Below are 16,305 nucleotides of genomic sequence, written 5' to 3' on the forward strand. Positions count from 1 at the left end.
TAGAATTTCGATTACGTTTATTATTATTATTATTATTATTATTCTTTTTTTGTTTTTTTTTTGTTTTCTTCCTTTTTAATAACGTAATCACAATATTTTCGATATCTTCTTTCTACATCTTCTTTTTTACTATTTCTTCTTCTTCTTATTTAAAGATTAATGATGACGATCGTTGAGCGAAGGAAAGTCTGCAAAGATCTAAGCTCTTGGCTTTTGATTTCCTGTTTCTTCTTTCTCTCTCTCTCTCTCCCTCTTTTTCTCTCTCTCTCTCTCTCTCTCTCTCTCTCTTTCTTTTTCTGTTTCTCTCTTTCTCTCTTTGAAAAATTCCTTTTTAAGAAACGAAGTATCATCAGCAATCAATCTTCTTACGTCGAAGTATACAACGAGTCGAAAAAAACAACTATTACATATTTATATATATATTTAAATATATATATATATATATGTATATGTATATATATATGTATACATATATAAAAGAAAGAAAAAAAAAGGAAAAAAAAAGAAATAATAATAACAACAACAACAACAACAACAAAAACAATAAAATTGTCGATGAAAAACGAAAGACACTAAAAGTCGAAGAATTCACAGTGCTTCGTGTGTGTATGTATATATATATATATATATATATATATATATATATGCGCGTGTATGTGTATATATATATATATATGTATATATATATAGTTATATGTAAATAAATAAAAATAAATTAGTTAAAAGAAAAAAAGAAAAGGATAGAAAGATAAAAAAGAAAAAAAGAAAAGATAATAATCCGACGTTATTTTTCTCTCTCTTTTTTTTTTTGCGCGAGGCGTTCGACGACGAATATACGCCGTTGGTGATTCGTGCCGCCTCGACACGCGACTAAAGGACCGAACGAGCTCGCGGATCAACGTGACTGTTGGTGGGTGGGAGGAGGAGAGGGGGATAGGTGGGGAAGAACGAGAGAGAGAGAGAGAGAGAGAGAAAAGAGAGGATAAGGGTGGGGATAGAATGGTAGAGATCCACAGTCATGGTGATCCAAGAACATCGATCGAGTAGTGATTTATAGTATCGTTTTCTTTCTTTGTAAATCCTACGTTCTCCTTTTTTTTCTTTTCTTTTCTTTTTCTTTTTCTTTTTCTTTATTTTTCTCTTGTTTTATTTCATTTTATTTTCTATCGTTTATACAAGACGAGATACTTAAAGATTTATTGCCACTGTCGTTGTTGCTGTTGTTATTATTATTATTATTATTATTATTATTATTATTATTATTATTATTACTATTTTATCGTGAAGCATTAGTCATTTCTCTTTGATATTTTTGGCAAATTTTCAAAAATGTATATTTTTGAAAATATGAAGATTTTGAAATGGACGAGTTAGAATAAGAATGAACGGAGTAATTGGAATAGACGAATTGTTAAGATATTACGTCATGGTGTTCGCTGAGACAGATAAATCCTCGAAATTATTTATTTATTTTATTTTTTTTAAATATAATTAATGCAAATACGATAATAATTTTATGAACAATCATTGAAAAAAATCGTAGTCATTAAATGAATATTCGAATTTTTTTTATTTTTCCATATATATAATTAATAAAAATATGATAATTATTTTAAAAATAAATGTCCTTGATTATGTTACTCTTTAGCAATCGATATTTGATCAAACGATTGTACACGCGCCAGATTTTTATATATATAGATATATATATATATATATATATATATATATATATATATATATATCTGTGTGTGTTAGATTAGAACAGCAGAAAGAAAACATAGAGATGATCGGTTTTAAATTCTTAAGTAGATAGCGGCCTAAACGAAACATAGCTTTAGATAGAAGAAAAACTAGATACGTTGAACAAGAGTCGACATTAATCGGCCTGACAAACTCGATAAAGATCGAAAGACTCAAAGAAACGGGTGTTCCACTTTCCCATACGTTCATCGTTCACGCCCGACCACCATTATGATGATTATTATACGCTATTATTAGTCTAATCGTCATCCTTTCTCGTTACTACACGTTTAATATCGCTTCGAGATATGATAGAAAAAAAAAGAAAGAAAGAAAGAAAGAAAAAAGAAAAAAAAAAGTACAGTGGGAATAAGACAGGCAGATAAACAGGCAGAGATTATTGCAATCAGAAAGATAGGTAGGTATAAAGGTATTCTAAGTCAAACAGATAGTCAGACAGACAGACAGACAGACAGACAGACAGACGGTAAGATAGATAGTTACACAAATTTTTTAATAGACAGATAGATAGTCAGACAAATTGTCGGATAGACAATTAGATGAATGGCTAGATAGATTGTCGGATAAACAATTAGATAGTTAGCTAGATAGATAAAGAGACAAATAGACAGACCAACGGACGGACAGACAGACGACAGAAGGTCAGACGAACAAACGGACAGACAGATAGACAGACAGACAGACAGACAGACAGACAGACAAATAGACAAATAGCTTATCAGATAGATAGACAATCCGTAAAGGACAGATAAATTATTAGACAGTCAGTCAGTCGGACAGACAGATAGATTATCAGATAATCAGATGGACAATCAGATAATGACATGTAGATAAACAGTCAAATAGAAAGACTGGCAGATAGAAAGTCAAATAAATTGTTGTATAGATGACTGGATAAATAAATATATAGATAAAGAGAGAGATAAATATATATATATATATATATATATATATATATATATATATATATATATATATATATAGAGAGAGAGAGAGAGAGAGAGAGAGAAATATATTTAATTAAAAAACAATCAGACTATTTGGATAGATAGAAAGTTGGATCTTCGAATAAGCAGTTGAACAATTAGTCAGATAGAAAGTCAGATAGTCAACAAGAAAGATTGATAGATGGAAAGTTAGATAAATAGTCAGATAAATAGTTGAATGAACAGTTATATAAGCACATAGTCAGACAGAAAATCAGAAAAATAGTCACATAGAAAGAAATTGATAGATGAAAAATTATATAGTCAAACAGTCTGACAGACAGTCAGAAGGAAAGAAAAAAAGAAAGAAAGAAAGAAAGACAGACAGACAGTCAGACAGATTGACAGATGGAAAGTTAGAAAGACAAAAAGTCAGATAAATAGACAGACAGATAAAAGGTCAGATAATCAGACAAACAGACAGATAGAAAGTCAGGAAAACAGATAAACAGACAGAAAGTCAGAAAAACAGACAGACAGACAGAAAGTCAGAAAAACAGACAGATCGTCGGACAGAAAGTCAGAAAACCAGACAGATCGACAGACAGATAGACACAAAGTCAGAAAAGCAGACAGACAGACAGAAAGTCAGAAAAACAGACAGATAGACACAAAGTCAGAAAAGCAGACAGACAGACAGAAAGTCAGAAAAACAGACAGATAGACACAAAGTCAGAAAACCAGACAAACAGACAGAAAGTCAGAAAAACAGACAGACAGATAGAAAGTCAAAAAGATAGGCAGATAGATAAATAGAAAGCCAGAAAAAGAGACAGACAGACAGACAGACAGACGGATAGAGATAGATAAATAGAAAGAAATAGATATTTAGATAGATAAATAGATAAATAGATAAATAGAGAGAGAGAGAGAGAGAGAGAGAATAAAGCTAAATTGCAAAACATTCCGTAATTTATTAAACGAGTTCGAGAAAGCATTTCGATATCGTTTCTTCTTTTCGTGTTATAAATACCGTGTTAGAGAGCAACCGCTATATTTAGACGCAATAAGGAGATAACTGTTCTTAGAGTATACGCGCTCGGACTTACGTATGTAGAAATTCCTACGAACGGAGATACAGAAACGAAATTTTTAATATATACCAATGGTCTCTTATCGTCAAATATGTGAGAGTAAATATAGTTTTTTTTTTGTTTCTTTCTGTTTGACTTTATTGATCAATATTTCTTTTCGTTTTTTTTTTTTTTTCTTTTAAATTAATTAATGGTAAGCATGCAAATATTTTGTTAAATAAATGATCCACTCGTGTATATATATATATATATATATATATATATATATATATATATATATACATACTAGGATATTTCTAATAAATATTTCTAATAAAATATCATTACGTAATATTATACTAATTGTCAATATTAATAATTTATCTGCATGACGTTTGAAAATTGATTTATTTATTAATATACTCGATCGCCGTCCATTTGAGATTTTTTACACTTACAAAATTTATTATGCAAAAATTATTATATTTGCACATATTTAGATATAAAATGTCGACGGATTTTATATTAATAATATATTTCTTTTTCTTTCTTTCTTTCTTTAACTTATATAACAAGTATATACCGAGTGTCGAAAATATTTGTAATTCCCGGAAACAAATATATATATATATATATATATATTTTTTTTTTTTCTTTCTTTCTTTCTTGCTTTCTTTTTTCCTTCTTCTTTTTTATTTTTTTTTTCTTTTTTTTCTTTTTTTTTTTTTTTTTAATCTATATCATTACAACGATTCAAAAGAATTAAAAATAATTCTTGTTATATAAAAATAATCCTAGAAAAGCAAGATCTATTGCATTCTTTCTTAGAAACAGGGAAAAATAAAGAGAGAGAATAAAAAAAAGGAGAAAAAAAAAAGAAAGAAAAAAAAAAAAAAAAAAAAAGGAAATCATTATCGAATGATTCATTTTCCTATTCTCGATCAGATTTCTATCTAATTGAAATAATTCATAAGAATTGTCAGGATCGTTAGTTGAAAAAAGACAGATATAAAAAAGCAAAAAAAAAAAAAAAAGAAAAAGAAAAAAAAAGCATTGCATTTCGTCGTGACTCTCCTCACAGCCCCCTCCTCCCCCTAACCTCCCACTAATGTTACAATTCGATGACGATCTTGGATTTATTGCGAATCGAGATCGAGAAACGTATGTATGTTTGGCTGATGAATTAAATTTTATTTCTATTCTAGACAACGAAATATACAAACGTTCTTTAGACACGAAGAGAGACAGAGATGGAGAAAGTGTCAACAAATGGAATCAAAATAGATGCGTCAAAATTTGAGATGCAAATGAATTCGAAATATAAAACATTTTATTATCACAATCTATTATTAATGAAGTTATTTATCCTGTTCGACGTTATTTACGCGCATGTATATTTTATTTTTTTATCGCAATTATTATTCAGAACGTTGCGATATTATGTCTTATACATTAATTAACAACATATATTAAAATAAAAAATAAATAAATTAAAAAAGAAAAAAAGAAATATGAAATAAATAAATAAATAAATAAACAAGAAATAAAATATATAAAATATTGCATATATATATATATATATATATATATATATAATTAAATATATTATATTATATAGATATAATTAACAAATATACTGTAGGTATAATTATGTTATAGTAATATAAATCAGTACTATCAAAGTAGTAAAAATTATTATAATAAATTATAATACATATGTCATACTAATTTATATCCTTATATCTATATCTATAAAATATTTACAGATATTACAGATATTATGTATTTGTTAATACATAAAATATAAGTATATACTGATATTACTCTTTTATACATACCTATGATATATTATATATATATAATCATAAAAAAAATCTGTTTGTATTAAAATAATTTATTATTAGATTAACCATAATAATATAATTTATATATAATATCATATATTTGAATACGCACCTCTAATTAATAATATAGTAATATTCAATCCAATATTATACTAACACACACACACATACACCCACACTTACTCACTCATTCACTCATTCACTCACTCACTCACTCACTCTCTTATTTTTCGAAAAGAACTAAAGACGAAAAAAAAAAAAAAAAAAAAAAAAAAAAAGAAAAAAAAAGATAGATCAGACATACAGATGTCCTCTTAAAAAAGTTTCGATATATTATCGATTAATAAATACTGATACTCGATAAAAATGCCAATCAAATAAATCGAATAAACGATATATATATTAAAACAATGGACTCAAATATCCATGCTGATCTTTTTGATTCAATTCTGGACAAATGATACGATTTGATCTTTCGACGGAGATAAAATCTTCTATTAAAATTAAAGTTATGGCGCACAACACAAATACACACACACATACACACACACACACACACACACACACACACAGAGGACACACATGCGAGATATACAGAACGCATGAATAAACACGTGTGTATGTGTGTGTGTGTCTGTGTGTGTGTGTGTGTGTGTGTGTGTGTGTGTGTGTGTGTATAATGATGCGAGGAAAGGAAACAACATACAATTGAATTATGATCCAGTGGTGCAGCTGATCAATTGATATAAATAGATCGGCCATATACATTGCACGGTTATTCCCATTTTACCGATAGTTTTCTCTTCTCGTGACTTGCAAGGACGTGCTTGGATTTGGCACTAAACCGACGGATGTTTGCCGAATAACACCATTATGAGGAGAACAACGTTCCTATTTGGTTCATAAAAAGATCATACCCCACCAACCGTATTATATTATACTTATGTCTCTTTTACAAGGTCGATTAAAAGATAACAAGTTCTACGAAGATAATTCCTATTTTTTATGATAATAATATTTCGGTACACACGCACACACAGATATTTTTCTCTTTTATTTTTTGGTCGTAAATATTTTTATGAGACCATCTGATATTTTTTTCGTCTTTTTCATTTTTTTTTCTTGTTTCTTTTTTTTTTTTTCTTTCCTTTTTTTATTTTTTATTTTTTTTTTTTTTTTTTTAATTTAAAATTCAAACCGATCATCGTGAAAATAAATATTTAATTTGATTAATATATTAACCTAAGTAATAATATATTGTATTTTTAATATTCGACAAAATAAATTGTTTATGGACCGTCCTTTTCTTTTTTCTTTTTCCCTTTTTTTTTTTTATTACATTACTAATTTTATATATTTTACATTATCATAATAAATATTATTATCGAAGTAAATATTTTTATTACGTCAACTGATATTTTTTTTCTTCATTTAGGAATATAACAAACTGATTATAAAAATAAATTCCAATTAAATTAATTCTCGTTCAAATAAATCATCTACTTTCCTTTTTCTTTTTTTTCTTTTTTTTTTTTTTTTTTTTTTTTTTTTTTTTTTTTTTTTTTTTTTTGATTATTTTCTTATTAATTAATTTTTTTGTTGCACTCATTTCTTTTTTCCTTTAATTAAATAAATAATTCAATTAACAGGTAGATATATAAGCCGACAACATAATTTTTTCTTTTTTTTTTATTTTTACCTTTTGCGAAAAAATAATATCAATTTTAGTTTTTATTTTCATCTTATTCCACGTAGAAATTCCATTGGAATACGTAGATAGAAAATCCAAATGGAATTTCTGGAATAAGACGAAAAAAAAAAAAAAAAAAGAGAGAAAAAAAGGAAAAAGAAAAACAGATTGATCATACTTGATAATTAAATAACTTTCTAAAAAGTCAAAATATTTCAATTCCAATTATAACGCTTGAATATACTGACCTCAAATTTTCGATAATTAATTCCTAACATTCCAGTTTTTCCTCTATAAATTGTATTCATTAACGTTTATTAATTATTAATCATAAATAGTAAGTTATTTAATATTCAATTTCCTATTACTGTAATTAGCAACATACGTGAAAAGGATGAAAATATGTAAACGTATATATATTAACGATTCCGGTAAACAGATTTTTATTATATTTATCTCAAAATTTCTATACGAAAAAAAAAAAAGAAAAGAGAGAAAAAAAAAGAAGAAAGAAGAAGGAAAAAAAGAATATCTCTTTTGAATAAATTTATGATACTGCAAATACAAATTTCAACGGATTCGTTTCGCAGTAACTCGAAAAAGAAAAATACATTTTATCTATTACATCGAGATCTCATGAAAATAACAAAATCGTTTGTGAGAAGATAAAGAAAGAAAGAAAGAGAGAGAGAGAGAGAGAGAGAGAGAGAGAGATACCGATCGTACGATGACACTATGTTCTACATTGTTTATCTATTATCATCATGTCGTAAAATTCTGTACTTTTGTTATCAGTTACAATAGAAATCCGTTTGATTTAAAATATGCTCATGGATGTGTACGATAACAATGAAACTGTTCGTGAGATCTCGAAAACAAATAGGGTAAAGAAATATATGTATATATATATATATTTATACATACACGTACGTATTATTTGTTAGGTGTCACATGGAACTTGACACATTGTGTAAATCGATTAACCTTCAATGAATTTTTCAAATGATTAAGGAATGTATTCTCTTATATGATTCATTTCTATGAAAATTGTGTCATTTCAATTAAACTTCAAAGTCATTAATCTTACAAAAATTTATTATTTATTTATTTATTTATTTATTATTATTATTATTATTATTATTGTTATTGTTATTATATACTTTTTCAAGTTATATTATAATTATCGAAAAAGGTCAATTTTATCTTTTATATTTTATATATAATATAAATTTTATATAATGATATATAATATTTCATTTAGATATTGATATAATATAATATATAATTTATATAATAAATATAAATAGAAAGACATAGTAATACCAGACAAATAATAAATCAAAGAAAAATATTAGAGTAAGAAAGAAAGATAGAAAGAGACAGAAAGAGAGAGAAACGGAGAAAGAGAGAGAGAGAAAGAGAAAGAGAGAGAGAGAGAGAGAGAGAATTGTTCTTTAGTTTAGTCGAGTTCGTTCACACTATTCTAGATTTGGGATAATGTCGTCATCGGTATAGGTCGGTACGGTTCTGGCTCTTTTCCAGGTCTCCGATAGTAAGCTAAGATGAGGAGACAGAGAAAAAAAAAAAGAGAGTAAGAGAGATAGATATAGGGATGCAGATAGAGAAATAGGGAGAGAAACACAGAGAGAGAGAGAGAGAGAGAGAGAGAGAGAGAGAGAGAGAGAGAGAGAGAGAGAGACATACCATACAGGAAACAAAAACGCACACATATTTCGTCTTCAAAGCGTATTTTCGAGATAATTAATCCGCATGCTCCGAATTAGCCTACATTGCACTACCTGCTAAGCTACAAAAGAGAGATCATCCTCCACGATCTACTATTGAGCGTGAAAATTGCACTATGAAAGTGCGTAAAGGTAAGAAAGAAAGAAAGACAGAGATAGAGACATAGAGACATAGAGAGAGAGAGAGGACACACAAAGAGATTCTACTTAAACGCTAATGATTCTTTCGCTCTAATTAGTAATCGTTAATGAAGTCGTTTGTAAAACAAACGATAAAAAAAAAAAATAAATAAATAAATAAAATGGAAAAGGGAGGGGGGGGGGTGGAATAAAAAAGTCAGATCATTCAAATATATTATTAAATTTATCGATATATATTTATTAATTATTAAATTAATAAATATTTAATTACCTAGACATTTAATTACCTACACATAACATACGCACACTCATACACACACACACACACACATACACCATTCATTGTCTTTCTTATTGTTTTATTATTTCATAATGAATAATACAAATCTTTCTTTTTAAATTATTATCATTAAATATATATATATATATATATAAGGAATGAAAAATATTAGGGGAGAAAAAAAGAAAACAAAAGAAGAAAAAAAGAAGAAAAAATGAAAGAAAGAAAAAAAAGAAAAAAACAAAGAGAGAGATTAGTTTTATTCATGTTTATTTATCGAATAAATGTAAGGGCTATAATCTAGGCTTTGTTAGAACGGAAGTCGATTGTCGGTAAAGGTAACTCGGTGTTGTACTAACCCTTCCATGGCGAATAATCGATTCCACTATGCCCCATCGAACTTTTTGTTATCCATGAACGGTTTGCAGAGTGCTATTACGTAAGAGCTTTAGGGATTATGCGGCATTTTTCCGGAAAACGAGCACTGTTTCTCGCAAGCGCATCCTAATGCACCCTACCCCCTCTTTTCTCTCTTTTTCATTCTCCCTCTCTCTCCCTCTTTTTCTCATTCACTCACTAACTCACTCATTCTCTCTCTCTCTCTCTCTCTCTCTCTCTCTCTCTCTCTCTCTCTCTCTCTCTCTCTCTCTCTGATAATGTATTTTCTAACGAAAAAGAAATTCCTTAACTTGAGTAAAAATAAAAATGGACTGAATAAAATAAGAAAGTGCACAAGTAATTCACGTATATATTAGATATTAAATTTTCACGTGGATATCTCTGTTTATTAGATTTTTAATTGTTATGTTGTTGTTTCTTTCAATCAAAAAGATAAGGAAAAAATAATAATGAAATATTTTCTCATATGATTAAATAATATTTAATTGACACATGTCATTTCTACTATTATGTATAATTCAATTAGAAATACAAATACTTTTTCGTGATTTGTCGTTATGCGAATTTATTTTCTAAATCGTTCAAATACGTGTACCGACGAAAAATAATTCAAATAACTATTTTATATATTTATATATTTATATATTTTAATTATATATTTTATTTTTATAATATATATATATATATATATATATATAATTTTAATTTTATTTATATATTTTATTATATAAAATTTATATATTTATTTAATTTTATATATATATATATATATCAAAATAAATAATTAATACGACGTATAGTTAAAAAAAATAAAAAAAAAAATAAGAAAAGAAAGGGAAAAGAAGAAAAACTAAATGAAAAAAGGACAAAAGAAGAAGAAAGGAAAGGAAAAAGGAAAGAAAATATTTCAGGATTACTGAGCATAATTAACAAAGCTTACTTACTGCCAAACGCGATAAAATTCCAGAAATTATTACCTTTGTGATTCGTCCTTAGTTTTAGAGAGAGAGAGAGAGAGAGAGACAGAGAGAGAGAGAGAGAGAAAGAGAGAAAAACAAGAGAGGCAGCACGGACAAACATGAAACGTGCTTGACGAAAGTACGTACATACAATACGTGCACAACCTTTTTGGAAGTACACACGGTCTTAAACAAAACTTGGCACGGTTCCCGTGTACAAAAAGACAAGAGAAATCGGATACTTCCAGGAAGTAAATTAAGCAAAATTAACCTTTAGACACGATATCGTTTTAGAAAATGAAAGATCGTCAGTTTCTTTTGTTAGCACATCGTCCGATAATCATCGTTCCCTTTCTTATCGACCTTTTTTTTCTTTTTTTCTTTTTTTTTTTTTTTTTTTTTTCTCTCTCTATTTCATCGACCAACACACATAACGAGAAAGAAAGGGTGCATGAGGTGATGGAGGAAGGAAGAAAAAAAAAGAAAAAGAAAAAATTATTACTATTATAGTTAAGGTTACGTAGAGGTTAAACGCATTACCCATAAAAAGAGAAGAATAGAAAGGAATAAACAAAAAAAGAAAAAAAGAAAAAAAAAAAAGAAAAAAGAAAAAGAACGAATTATTGATCTAACGAACGAAAATATACTTACTCAGGATTTTCTCGTGACGTAATTGTTATCATATATATATATATATATATATATATATATATAATCGATCGTAAAGGAATCTCTTTGATATCGTTCGATGTTCGATTGAGTTTCATCGCGAGATTTTATTTACTCGACCGAGCATAATATAAATCATCTTTACGGGACTTCTGAATGAAATTTCGTATTTGTTAAAATTATGTTAAAAAAAAGAAAAAAGAAGAAGAAAAAAAAGAAAAAGAAAGAGAGAAAAAAGAAAGAAAATTTTATACATTCAAATATATCTTGTTTGTTACGAAAAACAAGTAATAAGCAAAAATTAGATAAATTTTGAAATAAAGAAGAAGAAAAAAAAAATCTCCCCCTTGGCAGGATTCGATCACACGACTCTACGCGCAGAAAACTTAACGCTTGCCATCGCGTTGTCAATGACATCGAAACGAAGGTTCTATTTTTCGAGAGTAGTAATTTCTTACATCCATGATTCTCAAATATTATATAATTTTCAACTTTGAAAATTTTTTTAACATATTAATTAATAATAACAAAATTTTGTATACATTAATCCTCTATGGGCACCGTATAAATTTCGGGTTAACTTTTTACCAAATAATTATAGCTTTTTCCATGAGATGGCGCATAAATCTTAATTTAACTTTTTTTTTTTTTTTTTTTTTTTTGGATTTAAAACAAAAATTCGGCTCATAGAGGGTTAAATAAATACTTCTTATTTACCTTCTTTTTTTTTTTTCTTTTCTTTTCTACAGATTATTATACGAAGTATTCAATATAATTTATACCGAGACACGGACTCGGCGAAGGTTGAGAAACGTTGTCTTACATAATACATAAAGAAAGAGAACAATTTTTTTTGTACCTAAACTATTGATTTCCCAATAATGTCGTAAGGAACTTTTCCATTTCTTTCGTCGATACGAATACAAAAAAAAAAAAAAAAAAAAAAAAAAAAAAAAAAAAATCGACTCGATTCGACGAAATTTTAACGTCGGAATTGATTAAAAAAAGGAGGATAAAAATAAAGAAATAAGTCAATAAATAAATTGAAAAAAAAAAAAAAACAAAACAAAAAATGAATGAATGAAAAAGAAAAATTTTTATCCTATTCTTGTTTACAAATTCTATTTCAATATCATCATACAGAAATTATATATAATGACCCTTTTCTTGTTTTGCCGTTAAGAAAATGATATCAATCTTTCTCTTTCCATTCCCCTTCCGCCCCTCCCTACCTCTCTCTCTCTCTCTCTCTCTCTCTTTCTCTCTCTTATTCGCACATAATTTCGCAACATGATCAAGAATGTTACTTTGGCAAGACACCGTGGGCGTACGCCCAGGAAAAACAGAACGCGTTTGTTAGTATTTACATATATATATATATATGTGTGTGTGTGTGTATATATATGTATATATATATATATATATACATACACACACACATAGCAAACAGGACATACACGTTCGTGAGATTTGTATATGTACTTTCCTATCGTTAGATCCAACCTTTGATCAACGATTAGACGAAGGAAATCCCACATACGGCCGATAATAGGCTACCAGAGAGATTATTCGTGAAAGATCGTAATTCACGTATCGTTCATGTAAAATATTTACATTTTCTTATATTACGCTTATTTTCTCATCTTGGATCTCTAACAACCTAATGGATTTCATCTTACGCAGATCACCTAACATGCGTATGCACAGAGAATTAATGGAGGTAATCAAATCGAACGTTCTATTTTACAAATGATATTTCTTTTCTAAAAGAGAAAAAAAAAGAAGAAGATGAAGATGAAGAAGAAGAAGAAGAAAAAGAAAAAGAGAAAATATCATACATTAGTTCACGTTTCTACAATAAAAATTGTTAGGGGAAATTTTAACGCTTATATATTACATCAGCTATTCGATTATTCTGATAAATATTAAAATAAAAAAAAAAAATAAATAAAAACAGAAAAAAATTAAAAATAAAAAAAAAAAAGAAAAAAACAATTATGTCGCTGATAACTCGCACAAGTGATTCTGATGGGATATTAAACGATTAAAATAAAAAATAAAAACAGAAATAAGCTGAACGAATAATAATGGAATATAAATGAAACAAAAAAAAAAAAAATATATTCAAAGACAAAGTAAACGACAAATTGTTATTTTTTATTTTAGAAATTATTAAAAAAACAATACGAAATAAATTAATCGAAAGATAATAAAAAAAGAAAAAAAGAAAAAAATAACATTAACCAATTAAAAAATATAATATTAACAAAAAATAAATTAAAGAATAGATAACGAAAAAAAAAAAAGAAAAAAAAATACATTTTTCAAAAATATCCAAAAATATCCAAAAGATGAATTGACTACAAGAAAATAATGAAAAAAAAGAAAAAAAAAAAAATAGAACGAATTGTAATAAAAGATAAATTAAACCAAAAAATAATGAGATAAATTGCAGACTAAAATTTAATAAAATTTCCACTTTTTTAAAATATATATATATATATAAAATTAGTTATAACAGAAGATAAATTTAAGGAACGAATAATAAAAAAAATAAATTGACCAAAAGATAACCAAGAAATAAATGAAAATAAATTAAATTTACGATTAAGAATGAAGAAAAAAAAAAAAGAAAGAATCATGAAAAAAATGAAAAATAAAAGTTTCACGTTAAGATTTATTTTTTAAACGATATCAAAGCCGAACGATATAGTAACAGACGAACGGAAAATAATAAATGTTACGAAGGAGTAGGAAAAAAAAAGAAAGAGAGAGATAAAGAAGAGAGAAAGAGAGAGAGAGAGAGAGAGAGAGAAAGAGAGAGAGGAGTGAGAGAATAAAAAAGAAGAATTGAACGTCAATGCAGTGAAAATATCGATGGAATGTGTCCTAGGTCGCGAGTTTCTTATTCGTTTTGGTCGTGTACGTGAAAAGAATAAATAATCGATCCTACGTTTGGACAGCAGATATTTCGTATATCTGCGAAAGAGAGAGAGAGAGAGAGAAAGAGAACATTTCGAAAATACATCACGTTGTAAAATTAACTATCTATTTCAATGAAATCGAAAGAATTTTTTTCCTATATTTTATAAATAAATAAATAAATAAATAAATATATTTATAATAATATTTTGCGCATACACGTGTAATATGTATAATTTTTAAATTGATATATAATTATATTATCAATATTAAATTGATATATGATTATATAATATATATTATCTCTATGTGTATGTAAATATATATATATATATATAATATATATATAATATATATAATTATGTAATATATTATATATATAATATATATATAATATATTACATAATTATATAACATTAATATAAATAGAGGTATTAATATAAATGAGAGAATGAAATTTTTGATTAAATAATAATAAAAATGTATTATTTATTCCTAGTTTAAAAACAAGAAAAAAAAAAATGACAATTCATCAATAAACCACCCTTCTCTATCTTCTCTTTCTCTCTCTCTCTCTCTCCCTCTCTGTCTCTCCTTTTTTTTTTCTAAAACAGGAACAAAAATAGATAATGTCGTCTAAGCGCATCCTCTCTTCCATTTATCAATTTCTTCTTCTTTTTATTTTTATTCTTCTTCTTTTTTTCTTTTTTCTTTTTTCTTTTTTTTTTTTTTTTTTTTTTCACCATCTCATTTCACTGCACTTTCGTAATGCACATTGCGATCGTTCCTTAGCTTCCTACACGACTACGATGACGTTCCCAATGACGTTATTGTATATGCAGACGATGTGACGCGTATCATTCACGAATGGACGAGTTTAGTTATTTCAAGAACTAAACTTAATCTAATCTAATTATAGTTTGTCATTTGCGACTAGAGAAGAGTAAGAATGAATCGTTTCAATCTTAAACCAATCGATTTGCATAACAGAAACTTTCTACATTACCGACACAGTCAAGAAAGTATTATCGAGCTTAGAGTATTCAAAAGGTTACTCTCTTACTCGTACTACTACTGTGGCCAGTTAGTTTCTACAATTGACGACAGGTAACGCCATTTTACGGAACGATTACGTCAAATATCGAACATTATCATCATAAGATATTTAAACGAATAAAATAAAAAGTTAGGTTAGTTTCTTGAAATTTAATGATTGAAAAAAGTAACACGATATTATGTAACACATATATATTATCGTATTATTATTAATCGTATTATTGTTAATACGATTTATATTAACATAAAATATTAAGTATATCAATATATTTATTATTGATAAATAATAATCAATGTATATGGTTATAATCTATATATAGAATTAAATTAAATATAATAGAATTTAAAAGATTATAAATAAGACCTTTTAAAAGCTTATTATATGGATCTATATATCAACATTCATTATTCAATAATAATAATCAACATTTATTATTCAATAATAATAATAATAATAATAAAAAATAATCACTAAGTATATATTATATGACTATTGCATAATAATAATGATAATAATAATAGTAATAATAATAATAAATTATTTGAAACTTATTTGTCAATAATAAAAAAGAAAAAAGGAACAAATAAATAAATAAATAAATAAATAAATAAATAAATAAATAAAAAAATAAATAAATAAAAAAATAAATAAATAAAATTGTTGTTTGTTAAAACACATTAACTTAAATTTATTTTTTAAATATGTAACTAATGATATTGAATATATATATATATATTTTTATATTTGTTTTAATTAAAACGCACAAACAAGATTTTTAAAAAGTCTATTGATCTGTAAATGAATTCAAAAATTAATTTTTCGGTGGAAGACAAAAA

General features: G+C 26.5%; 1 protein-coding gene across 6 annotated transcripts in view; it reads right to left on the reverse strand.

The window, feature by feature from the left end:
• Positions 1-16,305, reverse strand: part of LOC124956172 (glycogen synthase kinase-3 beta-like) — a 49,446-nt gene that overhangs the window by 12,583 nt on the left and 20,558 nt on the right. Inside the window, exon 1 of one of the 6 annotated variants that reach the window (XM_047511640.1) lies at positions 1-434. This exon is cut by the window's left edge and continues 779 nt beyond it. The exons of 4 other annotated variants lie outside the window; for them this stretch is intronic. The gene's annotated coding sequence lies outside the window, so the exon portion shown is untranslated. Of the gene's footprint in view, positions 435-16,305 lie in introns of those variants that run through there. One more of the 6 variants, XM_047511641.1, reaches the window with a different exon arrangement.

The sequence above is a fragment of the Vespa velutina genome, chromosome 20 (assembly GCF_912470025.1).
Source record: "Vespa velutina chromosome 20, iVesVel2.1, whole genome shotgun sequence".
NCBI lineage: Eukaryota > Metazoa > Arthropoda > Insecta > Hymenoptera > Vespidae > Vespa > Vespa velutina.